This window comes from Lissotriton vulgaris, chromosome 3_2, assembly GCF_964263255.1.
Source record: "Lissotriton vulgaris chromosome 3_2, aLisVul1.2, whole genome shotgun sequence".
Classification (NCBI taxonomy): domain Eukaryota; kingdom Metazoa; phylum Chordata; class Amphibia; order Caudata; family Salamandridae; genus Lissotriton; species Lissotriton vulgaris.
The window spans coordinates 202,900,577-202,917,655 of NC_141690.1; positions in this window are offsets into that span (position 1 = coordinate 202,900,577).

Below are 17,079 nucleotides of genomic sequence, written 5' to 3' on the forward strand. Positions count from 1 at the left end.
CCGCACACTCATGCCTGAACTTACATGTCCCTTGTGGCCTCGTGCATTTGCCTCTGTTGAAGCTCCAACAGACCCCTTTCCTACCCGAATTCCCACCATTCCTCGATTGTTGGTCACTATTGGTGCCTGCTCGAAAGGGCGCCGCCGCATAATGGCGGGCGGGCTCTGCACCATTCCCGCCAAACGAAGACGACTTTGTCGTGCCCGGCATGAGCTGCTTCTGCCATGAGATGGAGTCGAAACAATCCCACGTCAGAGATGAGTCGTGCTCCTTGGCCTTACGAAACTTACTATCGTAACCCAACCATTGATTGCCTTCATAAGTCTCATAAAAACCCATTATCCGTGTCTGGTAGCAAGCCAATTCAGTCAACACCTCTGGCCTATGCTCCCCCATGATCGCAGTGAACATTGCAAATGCCCTGCCCCAATTAGAAATCGTCTCATCCACCCTGAATGCCGCCATTTTTGCGCGCCATACGCTCGGGTGCAACAAGTCCTTCTGACTCTTGACATGCTCTATCTCATGGTGGTCAGTTAAGAGAGAAAACATATTCACATATTTATCAGCCCAAATCATTTCTTTCGTGGCCAGCGGTATATGTTGGACCACCCTTTCCCTCCTCGAGGGTAAGGATCCCTCCCCAGCCATCGGCAATGGCTGCTTACCCGAATTGGTAGCTGATCCTGCTGATGCTGCAACGCCAGACGCCGGTCGTTCCGAGGGAACCTGAGGAGAAACAATAGGGAGATTCGCCTTCGCAGCATCTCTCGATTGCCGCAACTGCTTCATTAGTAACCTGGCCTCTTCGGCCGTATCTCCTGGCGCCGTGGTGCCCTCTGTATCTCTCCCCAGCCATGCTGCCAATTGGGCGGCCAACTCCGGAGGCATATCCCCCTCATTATTGGGCGTAACTACAACTGGGATCGGTCGTCCCGCGTCCGGGGTCGGAACGGGGGCCTCTACTGGACTAACCGGGCTTGCCGGGGGTGACTCGGGAACCGGGGCTTCCCCCCCTGCCGCCCTATTCCTGGCCCTTTTACCTCTCCCTGCGGGGACTACTCCCGGCAATGCTGATCCGATGACCTTCTTCGGTCTGCCCGCGTTATTCATTGCCGCCATCTGTTTTTTCATGTTCGCCATGTCCTTCACCAGCATGCGAAGCGTCTGTTCGGTTCCAACCTTCTTTCCGATCTTCTTGCCAGGCATTGTCGTCGGATATTCGCAACTTGCTGCACGACGAGGTCCTGGATCCAAAGATTCGAAATCGCTGAAAGAGAAACACAAAAATTACAAGTTCTCAAAATTGGCTCCTTGATCCGTCGAGGGCTCACGTGCAACGAGGAGGTGCAGCTTCCACGCACAGGAACAAGAGGATGTTTCTTAGGATTGTTGCTCTTTTATTCTTCCTCGGGAGGGCGTGTACCCTCCCTCGGCCTGCCTTCAGGGCGTGGCCAACGGTGTAGGTGTCTAGGACAACCCCTCTTGGGCGGGAAAAGGCGCGCCCCGGCTACGCCGCTTCGGGCATACCAGCCGAGACACGCCCCCCGCCCAAAATGGTTTCCCGGGAGGATCAGGGCACCCGACCATACGTTCGGGGGGACCGAATTGGTCGCCCCTTTCCAATGGTGCTGGAGTCCAAATATATAATAGATCTGCAAAGCAAATGGCCAACAGGGCTTAACAACGATGAAGAATTAGGGTGAATCAAGACAGCATATGAAAAGAGTAGGCGTGCATAAAAAGAGAGGAATGTTTTTTTTAAATGTGGGATCACATAGAAAATCAACAGAACAGAATAACATCTATCTCCCTCTAGTCTCTGTAACAACATGATTGAAATCTATTTGAATTAATTTACTGGCCAATTTCTCTCTCCTTAGCCCAAGGACTTAACAAAATTGCATAAATGGCCCATTCAGGGCTGGACAAGAGTTGAGCTGGCCCATACAGGGCCTGATTGAAAAACAAACACAAAAAAACAAAAAAAATGGGAATAATAGAATACTCTCTATATAAATTAACAATTACGGCTGTTGCCTATGGAAATGTACAAATACTAATTGTATTATCATCAAGAGTGTGAAATGTGTATTAAAATAATTAGACAACTCTAACTAGACAATGTTGGTTCTAGGAAAATGTACAATACTGCAGGAGTAGAATGTAATGTTATATCTTTAAGGTATTCCCCCATCTTGGTTTGGTTAGTTTTGTTTGTACAATCATATATAATAATGAATTGTGTAAAAGAAATTGTTTTTAACATTGCACTTGCACTTTCGAAACCATTGTTTTTAAGTTAAGAAAGAACCTGTGTCCAACTCTATAACACACTATAAGATGGCCACTGTTTGGGACATAGAGATTTAGTCCCATCTCACTGTCTATTAGAGAGATGTGGGAATGGCGGACAATATAATGGTTCCCTTTAGTCACACTTACCGACACTGACAAAGCCGTGAGACGAAACACGTCTGTTAGAGGGGCAGGGGGTCCGCCAATAAAACACTTGTAAAATCAGATAACCAGAGTGCTGTCTACTTTGTCTACTTTCGGCGTACAAGTACAAGCTGAATTGTTGTGCAAATATATATATATATATATATATATATATATATATATATATATATATATATATATATATATATATATATATATATATATATATATATACTTTACTAGATCTAAATCTCTTTTTGGCTAAGATACAAAAGAATAGTTTAAATCTGAAATTTACTAGTACCGTCAGCACAGAATCTGTTAACTTTTTGGACCTTACAGTTTACATTAAAGACAACAAGGTAGAAACTAAAATATACAGGAAAGAGACCTCCGGAAATACTGTGCCGATAAGGGCGGTAATATTGTCCTATGGAAGCGGGAGGAATATATCAAGGAGGCAGAACTCCAGCTTGGCGATATTGACTGCTACAAAAAGAGCAACTTATCGACTGTAAAAGCAGCATGGGCGGACCAGAACTCAAAACTAATGGCATGGCGCAGCGGTGGTCTCATCTCATTTGATGAATACAAATACTTAAAGAAGGATTATCCAGTCATCCCCAGTTTCTACCTACTTCCGAAGGTACACAAGGACCCCCTTGTGCCCCCTGGCAGGCCCATTATATCGGCCATAGACAGCTCTACTGAATGTATTTCTCGCTATATAGACTACTTTCTCCAGGAATGGGTAAAGAACTTGGGTTCTTATGTGAAGGACACAACTGACTTTTTGTGCAAACTGGCCTCAATTACCTGGGACAATGAACTTTTACTTATTACCATGGATGTATCCTCATTATATACATCAATTCGACACCGTGATGGTATTAAGGCTGTTGAGCACTACCTAGGCAAACGCCCCATGGAATGCATGCAACACAACAAAATGCTTGTTGGTATGTTAAAAATTTGTTTGGAACAAAATTTCTTTGTTTTTAATAATCAAATATACCAGCAAATGAGGGGTGTAGCTATGGGGGCCTGTTTCTCCCCAAGCTTTGCTTGCCTCCATATGGGGCTTTGGGAGGAACAGGTCCTAATGGGCGAACACATGGAAATAATGCAACATAAGGTCGTGCTCTACCTAAGGTATATTGATGACCTGTTTTTTATTTGGAGAGGCACACATGATGAGGCTACTGAATTTGCGAACTTATTGAATGTAAATAATCTGAACCTAAAATTTACATCACACATCGATAAGGAAAAGGTCACTTTCCTTGATGTGGAGGTGTACATCAGAGAGGGAGCCTTACATACTAGATTGCATAGGAAGGCGACTGCCGGAAACACGGTCCTACATGCCAGCAGCCAGCATCCCCAACATTTGATACGCAGCATCCCCTACGGGGAGATGCTAAGACTGCGGAGAATTTGCAGTTCTGATTTGGAATGCAATCTGGCCCAACAAGCTAGCAAAGCGAGATTCCTACAGAGAGGGTATAGCAGTACTCTGATAGAAGGAGCTATCAGACGTACTAGGGATATCTCGAGATCAGATGCACTCATGCCCAAGTCTAAACTTAATGCGGAAGGGGATGACAATGAGCGTATTACATCTAGAGCCATTGTGACCTATAGCAACCAGCACTCCCAGATTAGAAAGATCCTAAACAAAAATTGGAACCTGGTTAAAGGTGACCCTATTATAGGGGACCTGGTACCGGATAAACCAAGTATAACGTTTCGCAAATCCCCCAGCCTGGCTAGTGCACTAGTCAATAACATGTTAGAGCCCACTAAGTCCTGGATAGACAACATCACTGGCTTCAAAAAGTGTCTCACGTGTAAGGCTTGTCGCCACGGGATTAACAAAACCCAGGTCCAACGTCCTTTCTCGGATAAACCCTTTATCATCAATAAAAGATTAACCTGCAAGACAGAATATGTTGTTTATGTCTTGCAGTGCCCTTGTGGATTGCAATATGTGGGAAGTACTCGCCCACCTGCACACAAGCGCATTTTACAGCATTTAAGGGCAATCTCCGGGAAGGATCAGGCCTACCCAGTGGCCAGACACTTTGAAGCTGTGCATGGGAGCGATCCCAGTAGCCTACAGTACTTCTTGGTCGATACAGTGTTGCCTCTAAAAAGAGGGGGTAACCGGGACGCAAAACTGCGCCTCCTGGAAACCAGATTCATTCTTGAATTCAACACCAAAAGCCCGGGAGGTCTCAACAATAGCGAGGATCTTTACACCTGCCTCTAAATAACTGATATACAATCTTTTCCTCAAGTAGGCGTATACTCAGTGTTGTTTGGATGTAAATAGTAATTTCCCCCTGTACCATTTCTTGGTTTTCTTTTAATTGACTCTGCTACCTGCTGTCAACTGTAGCATGTTTTTAACCATTAGTTTAGATTCACTATTTTCACTTTATAAACATTTCTCCTGCTATACAGTGACTAAAAGAGGTTGTCATAAAGTGCATGCTTTCAATTTAAACACCTTGTAATATTGCCTTAAATATGCCCACTTGGGCACAATTTCTCTTTTCTTTTTTCTTTTTACATTTTCTTTTAAAGAAATGAAGACGAACATGCCCAGTGATGATAAATGAGGGTTCTCCAAACTTAATGTGCTATATATACTGTAAAAATTATGTGGATGTATATATATGAAAAAATGGTCGTTTGAGCTTGCCACTTTTGGTTGTTTAGAGACTTTTGTCTTAATCATTGTGTACATATATGAAATATTTGGGGCCATAGTACTATATTTATAGCCCAATAGGGATCTATATATATATTTTTGTAGCTTTGTATATATGTATATATAATGTAATTTATTTATATATTTATATATTTGTACAAAAATGATGACCATTTTACAACATTGCGTTTTTGCACATTTGAGACCCTTGGGCACTATGCCCTCTATTCAAATTTAGAAATATGAAGTTTGTCTTCACTTTCCATGAATTGTCAGTATTTGAAAAAAATGCAATTTGCACAGGTGTGATTAATTATGTATTTGCACTTTAAAAACCCTCGTTTGTGTTCATGACACTTTGTGTGAGCAAGCCTCTTTACGAGGTGAAACGCGTCATGGCGACATTGCAGGCTTGGATCTTTTGCACTGAATAAACCACGCTGAGAAACTGCACTTACTTTGTGGTCTTCGCTTCTTTCGTTGTTCTGCGGAAAGCAGGATTTGACTACGACCTTTGGACATATATATATATATATATATATATATATATATATATATATATATATATATATATATATATATATATCTATATATATATACTTTACTAGATCTAAATCTCTTTTTGGCTAAGATACAAAAGAATAGTTTAAATCTGAAATTTACTAGTACCGTCAGCACAGAATCTGTTAACTTTTTGGACCTTACAGTTTACATTAAAGACAACAAGGTAGAAACTAAAATATACAGGAAAGAGACCTCCGGAAATACTGTGCTGCATGCCAGTAGTTTCCATCCTACTTGCCTAGTAAACAGTATCCCCTATGGGGGGGGTCTAAGGGTTTTAAGGAATTGTAGCGACCCAAAGGATAGGGAATGTGCATTAGCTGAACTTCAATTGCGTTTCAAGCAGAAGAAAAGAAAAGAAAATGAAAAAGCAAGCAGACAATGAATGTAGGTTGATCACGAACTACAATAAATTGCATGGATCAGTGAGGAAGATTTTGACCCGACATTGGCATGTCATTAAAAATGACCCAATTATAGGCCCCTCACTAACAAATAGACCTCTTATTACCTTTCGTAAGGCAAGATCCTTTAAGCAAATGCTAGTGAGGACCACATTAACTAAGGCAAAGAAAAAAGTGAAGAATAAAAAGAGTAATTGGTTGGCCAGAAAGGATGGGTTCTTAAAATGCAATAAGTTTAAGGCTTGTGAACATGGGAAAAATACAAGTACATATCAACCAGGCCTGTCTAACAGAACAAAAAAGATAAGAGGTCAATTTGACTGCAAGACGGACTTTTCGATTTATGTTTTGTGTTGTGGTTGTAACCTACAGTATGTAGGGAGTACAATTAAACCTGTCCACCAACGTGTACTCCAGCATTTAAGGGCGATTAAGAATGCGGATAGATCCTATCCAGTCGCCCGACATTTCGAAAAATTCCATGATAAAAATCCAAGCAGTCTGACCTACTTTGTGATTGATTCTGTACCCCCAAATGAAAGAGGGGGTGATAGAGTTAAAAAGCTATGCAAACTGGAGTCATGGTACATAGTTGAGCTAAATTCAAAGAGCCCTTATGGATTGAACATTGAAGAAGATCTGTAGACACATTTGTGAATTCCTGTTGTAATATGAATAAGGATTTTATTGTGTAGTATATTTTGCTTCCTGCATAACAAGAATCATTTCCTCTTGAGTTTAAGTTTATAACAATTCTTGTTATCTGCTTTTAAAATCTTTTGTTTTCACACATGAATGATAGAACTGAGTTAGTCTTGCCCACTAGGGCTGTATTTGGTGAAACCCTTTGGGGTCTCTCCCCTTTCTTTTGCGTGTATTCGGAGTAATACTTGAGAATTGTTGGATATGAATGAAATTTTTGAATATAAACCTGTCTCAGGTAGTTAAAAACAGTTTATTTGCCCACTGGGGCTCAATCTATGCAAAATAGCGGGGACAGCATCTTTATATGTGATGAGGATCTAAATGAAATAACACAAAATTGCAGCGTTTATTTGTTTTCATATACCGCTATAACTGCTGAGTTTTAAAGGTTTTTATTTGTATTTGGTAAAAGTCTTTGTGCCAACAAACATCGAAATGAAATTAATTGTAACGGAATGCGCGTAAAACACGTACCTTTGAAGTTGCTGTAAATACTTCTTTCAGTTCTATTGTTTTTGAAGTCACGTGACACATCATGTGATATCACAGCACTTTAAATGTTTGTTTGTATATGTTATACCTTATCATGACCAAGCCTGCTGGGTCAGGCGAAACGCGTTGACAGCGACTAAGAAATAAAAAGAAGGTTTTTCCATCACGTTGTGTCGTCTTCGCTTCGAAAAGCTGTTCGAGGTTTTGAGCATTTCATATATATATATATATATATATATATATATATATATATATATATATAAATTCACTGAAAAAACCATAGGTTATAGACCATATATAGTTAGGAATTCTCATTTACAAAACCTTATTTTACGCACACAAAACCATTGAAATTCCATATAAAGTTAGTTGCACTAACTATATATCGCGCACCCGCAATCCACTGCTGATGATGTCACATATTACATCATTCATGACATGGTCAGTGACAGTGATGTCATCAGTGATGTCACTGACCATGTCATGAATGATGTAATATGTGACATCATCAGCAGTGGATTGCGGGTGCACGATATATAGTTAGTGCAACTAACTTTATATGGAATTTCAATGGTTTTGTGTGCGTAAAATAAGGTTTTGTAAATGAGAATTCCTAACTATATATGGTCTATAACCTATGATTTTTTCAGTGAATTTTCAAGGTTTTGTAAATGTTAATTCCTAACTATATATGGTCTATAACCTATGGTTTATTCAGTGAATTTTCAAGGTTTTGTAAATGCTAATTCCTAACTATATATGGTCTATAGCCTATGGTTTTTTCAGTGAATATATATATATACATACATATATAAACATATATCATCTGTATATCTATATAAATACAAACATAAATGCATGCATACATATACTTATATGCATACAGATGCATGTTATTTACATGAAAGTTGAAAAAACACTAATAAAAGCAAAGCTAAAAAGCCACCTCATTACAAACAGAATGGCTTTAACTTAAACGAGGGCGAGATCTATTGCATTTTCAATGCTTGTTTACTTTGGTTCCATCAAGAAGGCATTCAGATGTGTCACACATTTGCCATAAATTCTGAATGTTAGCACTCTAGTTGCACATTAGATCACTGTAGTAAAGCTACTGTTCACCAGGGACATCTGCTGCTGGTATTCAAAGTGCATGTTTCAGTCTGCATGTCAGAATTTTTTTAATGAAATAGAAGAGGATTTGAGAAGTCACTCAAAATGATCCCTAATTTTTCTTTCTGAAGCACTAATCATACTTTCTATGGCAAAATTAACCCCCTCATGTTGTTCCTTTTTAAATTGAGTGTTTTCAGACTTACCACTTCATTCCAATCAAGATGGCTTCTGGTGTGCCATTCTTTTGTCATAAGTAAGACTGTTAGCGCTCTAGTTGTTCTTTAGAACACTCTGGGACATTCTGTCATTGGGCTATACTTGGGCTACATCTGGGTGATATTTGGGCTACATTTGGGCTCTTTTGTCCCTGGTGGCCATTTTGGGAGACTGCATTTCAGAATTTTTTAATGAAATAGAAGAGGATTTGAAAAGTCACTCAAAATGTGCACTAATTTTTCATTCTGCAGCACTAATCATACTTTCTATGGCAAAATATACCCCCTCATGTTGTTTCTTTTTATATTAAATGTTTTAAGAGTTACCACTTTATTCCAATCAAGATGGCTTCAGGTGTGCCATACCTTTGTAATAAGTAGGACTGTTAGCGCTCTAGTTGTTCTTTAGAACACTCTGGGACATTCTGTCATTGGGCTATACTTGGGCTACATCTGGGTGATATTTGGGCTACATTTGGGCTCTTTTGTCTCTGGTGGCCATTTTGGGGGACTGCATGTCAGAATGTTTTAATGAAATAGAAAAGGATTTGAGAAGTCACTCAAAATGTGCCCTAATTTTTCATTCTGCAGCACTAATCATACTTTCTATGGCAAAATACCCCCTCATGTTGTTTCTTTTTAAATTAAATGTTTTAAGAGTTACCACTTTATTCCAATCAAGATTGCTTCAGGTGTGCCATACCTTTGTAATAAGTAGGACTGTTAGCACTCTAGTTGTTCTTTAGAACACTCTAGGAGGCTGAAGTAGAACACAAAGGAATCAACTGACAGTCTCTGTCCTTGTTGGATGTACATGTTTTACTGAGAATGTCAGACTTCATTTTCACATGACTGAGAAAGATAATGTGAATTTACAGAAAATATGCTTTCAGTTTAGCTTATAGATCCCCTTCCAAACCACTGTGGGAAAATCATGAGATATTAGTTTTCTTTCAAACAATATTCATGATATCACAGGAGAAGGTTTTTTCACATGGTAAAATCACCTTAGAACCCACCACAATTCCTAAAACGAGTATGGTACCATCAACAAATGATTTATAATGTAACTAAAGTCCTAAAACCCTCTATTAACTACAATGCTTTTTAATGAGGTGCTATCATGTATATTGGTCCCAAGATGGCTGCCAACACTTCTTGGATGAAGTGCTGACAGCCAATCAGATCAGATGTGTGGTTAGGCTCCGCCCAGATATATATCTTTTTTTGAACCTAAATTACTCAAAATCCACTGGAGCACATATATTGAGACCTAGCAAAGGCACATCGGGCTAACAGTCCCTACAATTTTGCCAAGTTTCGTGCAAATCCATTCAGCCGTTCGAGCTAAAAGTGAGGCCAACCGCCCTATGGAAATTAACATGGGAAAAACGCATTTTGGGACCCCCCTTTTTTCTCGGCCCCCCCTTGATGAAATCCCCCCAAATTGTCAGGGGCTGCTCAGAAACAAAATGTTCCATTTTCCTGAAAAATTCAGCCAATTCCGTCCACAAACGCCAAAGTTATTAGACATAGAATTTTCAAAAATCCCATAGAGAAAAAATCCTAACTATATATACCTACTGGCGACCGCCAGTAGGTAATATATATATATGTTTTTCCCCAATGGCCCATGCTTTCAGAAGGCACTCAACTGCTCCCCCATTCCTCAGTGGTGCGATGTCTGTTGGTCAGCCCTAAGCGTTTCGAGGCTTTCTGCCTCTCTTCAGGGGCCCGCTTCACAGTTCTGGCACTTGTGACGTCTCTGTGGTGCATCCAATTTATTTCATTGATGGCGTTAGTACGCTATAAGCTGCAACTGCACGTTGGGAGATGTGGTCCCTAAGAGATATATTGTTACCCATAGTGGGCTCCATGCGCAAACAGGGTTGAAGCCACTTTCTTCCTATGTAGGAGATCATCTACCGGGACACTTTCTTTATTGGTTGGTCTCACTGTGCTGTTCGATCTGGCTTGGTTCCCAGCCTCAGCCTCTTTGTATTCAAGATGGTGCTCTTCTGTACGGCTCGACGGTCGTGTAATATTTTTCCCCAATAGTTCAAGCTTTCAGAATGCTCTCAACAGCTCCCCCATTCCTCAGCAGTGCGATGTCTGTTTGTCAGCTCTTCGCGGTTTGAGGCCGTTATGGCCGGTATGGGCAATTTAAAAATGAGATGCAGGGGCCCATGTGGGCCTTGCAGTCCTGGGAACCGCCAACTCCCCAGGGCTTAAATTTAATGTGGACGCTAAACGGCCCCCCGTAGCCCCACCTTCCTGTGGCTTTAAACATAAAATAATGTGTGGGTGGGCTCCAGCCCCCTAACACAGCCCCAGGGACTGTCACCTCTATGGGATTATTTATCTTAAATGCGTGTGGGGACTCCAGCCCCCCCATGCAGCCCCAGGGACTGCCACCTCCCTGGGGCTATTTTTAAATGTAAAGTGTGGGAGCTCAAGCCCTCCCACACAGCCCTGAGGACCACACTCTCCCAGAGACTATATCAAAGATGGGAGAGGGGCAGCTCGGCCCTGGGGACCGTCACCCTTCAAGGACATTGCAGTTTGCTATGGCATGGCGGGAGAACTGCTCCCGCCATGCCATAGCAAATTCTGCTTGGCTTCAGGGAAGCGAGAGCAGGAAAAATGCTCTTGCTTCCATGAAGCGAAGCAGAATTGCTTTTGGGCAGAGGGAGCTGCATGTTAGCACTTTCTTTGCCCAAAAGCAATGCCGTCTCCCGCAGCAGGAGGTGAGCTGGCAGGGACTGTGGTGGCCTTGAGGCTCCACCCGTTGTCCCCAAGGACATGACCATGCCCCGGGGATGGGGTCCCCGGAGCCGAAAATGGCTCAGGTAGGGGGCCTGTGCTGGCCCCTCTACCCATTTTATCCCCGCTCTCGCTTAATGCGAGCCGATAAAGCTCCCACCAAGCGAAAGCAATCTGCAATCTCTTGAGGGTGGGCATCTCGGGAGACAGCAGGAGCCAGCCTTAGGGGCTTGCGTCCCGAGGGCCATTAGTGGCTCCAGAAGGGGGACAGCTCGGCCCACTCTCCTTTGTTCCTTAAGGCCAGCCCCAGGGAGAACAATGCCAGCTCCCACTGGAAGGGGGGAGCCGACTGGGGGAGTGGGGCCTTGAAGCTCCTGCCGCAGTCCACGTCATGCACATGGGTACCCAGGGTTAAACCAAGAGACCCAGGGAGACATGCCCCCCTACCCTATTGAACTGTGTCCGGGATTTCGTGCATGGGGTACCCTGGGGCCAAAATCGGCTCAGGGAGGGGGGGGGCTGCCCTGTCTCCTCCCTATTTTCCTTATTAGTATGCAAAGGTCTTCCCACCTTTTTGTGTGTTGATGGACAGCTTAACACTAGGTCCACAGCGCGTTTCCAGACAATTTTGGTGGCACTTTATTGAAAACATGAGGACATCGTTATCCAATAAAGAAACACTTACTTAATTTAGCCAAGAGGATGCATCACTGATTGGTAGAGATTCACCTCTTTGTAGTTTTGTCCTATTCTCTTGATGAAGATTCACGTTATCACAGATTTCTGGATGAGGAAGCTGGAGGCACAATAGCATTATTGCAATTACATGCACACGGGGTCACTGGAGACTTTACCCTGTGGTCCTTTACACTGCTGTAGTACAGAATATGCACAAGACATTTACCCAATGAGGGTGCACTTATTAATTACTAATTAACCAGATAGTCCAGTTCGGTAGACATTTTCAGCAAAACTAGGGACTCTTTTTTTATAAAAATGAGGTTCCAGTCTGGCCCTGGTGTGTATTTCAAAGAAAGGAAACCTCAACAGGAAGCACTTACACATATAAACATGAGGCCTGATCGGTGTACTCCGCTCAGTTCGTTGAATTTGGGGAGTTTTCCGCACTTTGTGCTCCACGGAGCAAGCAGATGAGGGGCCCTACCCTGAAACCCCGATGTATGCTTCTGGTCCAGGGAGTACCTGACCTGGCAGTTCAGGTAAGACAGTTCCTATAGGGAGCAGGGTCAAGACTGATTTGAAAAATGGTTGGGTCCAAACTGGAGTGGGTGTTGAGCAAAAAACGATGAACTAAACTCAGATCTGTGACTGGGGGTTGGGGGGAGGGTGAATGTTTGATTTGTTTAGCATTATGTCCATTATTTGTTCTTTTTGTTTTTATCGCCCTAAGTGGGAAGGGTATGCCCAGACGTTGGTCCTATGCTCACTGTGCCACTGGACTCAAACTAGCCTGGCTGATGAGAGGTGATGCCCCGTAACCGGTCCCAGGATGCTTGTTTCCGGCTCAGTTAGGACCTGGCCTAACTGTTTGGACTGGACTGTTCCCAAGGGGAGCAGGGTCAAGACTGATTTGCATATGGCTGGGTCCAATTTGGATGGCGTGGTCAGCAAAAGAATGATGGCTCAAACCCAGATTTGTGACTGGGGTGAATGTTTAATTTGTTCCGCATTCCATCCATCATTTTTTCTTTTTGCTTGTATAAATAACATCGAACCCAACATTTGCCGATCGGGACCCATTTATACAAGCTCCATGAAGTATTCTATGCCACACTGCCACTCATTGTGTTTGTAGGTGCTAGGACCATGTGCTCAATAAGCCAGGCCACAAAGTCACCTTCTGGTATTTTGAATCCTTAGAGGTCAAGTAACAAGAGGTCAAGTTTACACCCTGGTCTTTAGATTTCCTTCTCTGAAGGTGTAGATGGCCTCCGTTCTATATGTGATGCTATATGTTATGTGCATTTGTATACTGTATGACTCCCCTGGTAGGATATCCTTGTGCTGAAGCTGAAGTTGTATGGGCCAAGCCACTACATAAAAGGCAACGAAAATAATGGACCACCTGGACAACACTAGAATCCACTTTTCTAACTCAAGGATGGGGGCACAGCCTGTAACAGAGGAAGGTCAATGGCTGGTAGATATGTGGATGTGTGGTCGCCCATGTGCCTCAGTAGTTCTCCTGATTGACGCGCTGTGCTGTACCTCATTGAATATAAATTGGCAGCCAATTGAACTACAAACTTTGACTTACCCATGTTCCACTCCTCCACAAAGTATCCACAGCGACCTTCGTGCTGTCATTTGACCCTTGTGCTCTGCCAACAGTGTGGGAATGTTTAGCGTACATTTTTTTTACAAAGGGTTGTTACCATTTTTTGCTGGCCTCTATAGGAAACCAATGGCCAGGCTGGCAAAAACTGGCTGAGGTGGCAACTTTGTTTTCGACCACATCTGTTAACTGGTTAGCAATCAAAGCATCCTTCTGTCAGATTAAAGGGTCGGGTTTACCACTGGCTGGTGGTCATACCCAGCGCAAATCACCAAACGAGAACGCAAAAATAAGGCAAAACGTGATTTCATCCTTTATGTCAGATTGTATAGCAAAAACTCGTAGGTCAAGCCTGTTATATGTTTAAGTGATACCCTGCCTGGCACATACCGGTAACACAGGGTGCAGTATTCTTTTGGTTAGATGTGACTTCTAACCTAAAATTGGCACTGAGAATGGAGGATAGCACAGCTACATAGTAATACTACATGTTTTCTTCTTTCTGTGTCGTTCAACGCCTATTTGTACCAGATTTGGGATTACCGGCTTCAACAGCATGAACCCCAAAATCAGGTGCAAAAGACTGGGGAGAACCCTAGGCGAATATATCACGAGTAGGGGGCGAGGAGACTGCAGCCGACGTATCACGCAACCATAAATCAACATCTTAGTTTGGGCGCCTGAAAATAACAGGCAGCATAATGTGACATTTCAGGAGCGGTCTGAACGTAAAAGCATTTTGTATAAACTGAACTCTTCTGGGTGATAACGTGTTCACAGCTGCTCAGACATTCAGCTAGGGGTGAGAAGGAATCCGTTATCCGCTCTACGGCCACTTTGCTCTACTCAGAGCCGGATGCAGCCCTCATTGGCTCTGGTTATTGCCCCCTCTTCCGCCCCATGCACGCCTCCACTCTTTCTGTTATCTCACAGGACCGAACCTCTTGACTTTCTCTTGATTTCTGTTTGTCTCAGTTATTCAGTGAGCACAGACAGTTGGCAGTAGTTTGAAACGCATTCATTACTACTTCAGAGTTTAATAGCCCTCGGTTTAATCAACTTCAGGAAGAAGATAAGCGGAGCTGGCCCGGTAGGACTTTGGGCCCAAGCGCACTAAAATATTGTCCCACTGACAGGGAATGGAAAGAGCCCTTTGATACATAAAGCTCTCGACGTCTTCGTTTGCAACATGCTCAAAGATATCAGCGAGTGTTTAACTTACTGAGACATATTTCTGTCCTTGAAAAGCGACTAGTGGTAAAAGATAGTAAATAATACTGGGGAAGAGACACTATAATGAACAGTTTAAAAATATCAATTAATTTTAAAAAAACATACATCAACCAGACTCTCCTTAGCAGTTCAAACTAGTAAACATAGGTAAAATGCTATGTTCAAGTAGTGTATAGGGACGTTTTTAAAGTTGGGTCTAACATTTCATTAATATACACATCACATAAACACATCTACTTTTTTGCAATCCTAGGCATGCGTGCGTCTTCTGTGATTCCGTTTACACACTGAGGGGCATATATTTAAGAGTCTTGCGTCACGTTTGCACCAGCAAGGCTTTAAGTCTGATTGATCAAGCCAGGCAAAGCCACATTGTGTATGAGTTTTTTAAATGGATGTCAATTGAGTGCTTGCATATCCCTGCAACTGAATGCAACAAAACTCACTCAAGCCATCTCACACTCACTTCATTGAAATGTCAATAAGGGCGCAGTTTAAGGAACGCGACTACGCGAAGTAGCGGGTCAAAGGTCAGAATGGGAGTCAGGGCTTTGGGTGGAAATACTTTAGGAAGTGTTTGGGGAGTATTGGGTACATTTCTGGATTAAATGTTTCCATTTGTTTATTTTATACATTTGATCTTTTTATCGTAAATCCTCTTATTGATCGATAATGCACACTGTCAGTGCTCATCTGGTTGATGACTGTTTCAGTGGCTTACTGGTTCTATATACTTATCCTTAGAGTAAGAGAGTGCATTAACTTAGTGAGTGGTCTAACTATTTAGTGTGTATGGCCAACCAACTCCTGTTCCTCATACAGCTACTCCTCGCCTACTGTCTGCCACTGCTCCCTTAGCCACCACAAGCAGGTATTAGCAGATCCACGAGGCAAAAACATGATGTTTTACTAAACACATGAGTTGTGCAATTTATTAAACCTTCAGGCCCATCAGTTCTCTACTGTAATTGGAAACACTATTGTGATTAAAAATAGCACTGCAAAAATATAAGCAGCAGCAGTGTGGGCTTTGATGGTGCACTAGTGTATTATTAATATTATCTACAGTTCCGGTACGCTCTAGTTTGTGTGACCTCCACCGCCTAGATGCCACAAGCAATAAACATCAATATTAGCATCTAAAAAGAAGCATACATTACAATGACAAGAGTTTTGTTCTATTAATCAACAAGATTGTACTGTGCCAAACAAATCCAGTATTGATGATGTGAAGTGATTCAATTATTCAGGAGTCTTGTATAAAAATTCAAATTCCAACTTTATTATTTCAAAAAAGTTTTGTCCATTGTGCCCACCCAATGCGTTTCGTCCCTTAGGACTTCATCAGGGTTGTGCACATTGCATCAATGTCAAATTTCTGAATGGTAGGTGATCTCCTCAATCTAGTATCTTCATGAAGAAACAGTCATTGTTGTGGGTGGTGAAGTGCTCCCTGTTCTATCTTTCTCCTTGATGCTCCATTCTCAAAATGCCACTGGAAAAGCACCTACATAGGCACTGATGCAATAGACAACCCTGATGATGTCATAAGGGACGAAACACGCTGGGCTGAATGGACAAAGCTTTTGTGAAAGAATGAATATTTCCCTTTCCCTTTTATGCATAAGGGACAGCAATGTCTGGAGCCCCTTTGAGAAATGGGATCACAGCACGGGTTCGAACGCCAGAAGCACTGACTCAGGGCAGGAGGGGATGTGGCGTAATGGCCAGAGCACACCATTACAAGCATTGCAGTCCCGCAGCGCTTCTCTAGAAGTCCAGTGAGCAATGGGTTGAAGGAGAATCGGAGCTGCCTGTTAATGTTTGCACAAATGTCAGTCAATTTCAATTTTGCAAGATTTCCAGCCTTCTGGACACTCATGCCACATGTGTGCTTCTCCCAGAGACATTGGAACTGCATGAGAACAATCTACTAAATTGTGGCTCAATACAGACACTCAAGCTGCAAGACCTATGAAGATTTATGAGTACACAAGATTTTCAGTGTTCAGAAATTTCAAACATTGATCGGTGTCTAGGCAAACAACCATGTCGGAGGCCTAACAACAGACATTCCAACCTCAACTTTAGAGGTAGCCAACGACACAAATAGAGGACATAGAATATTCAAA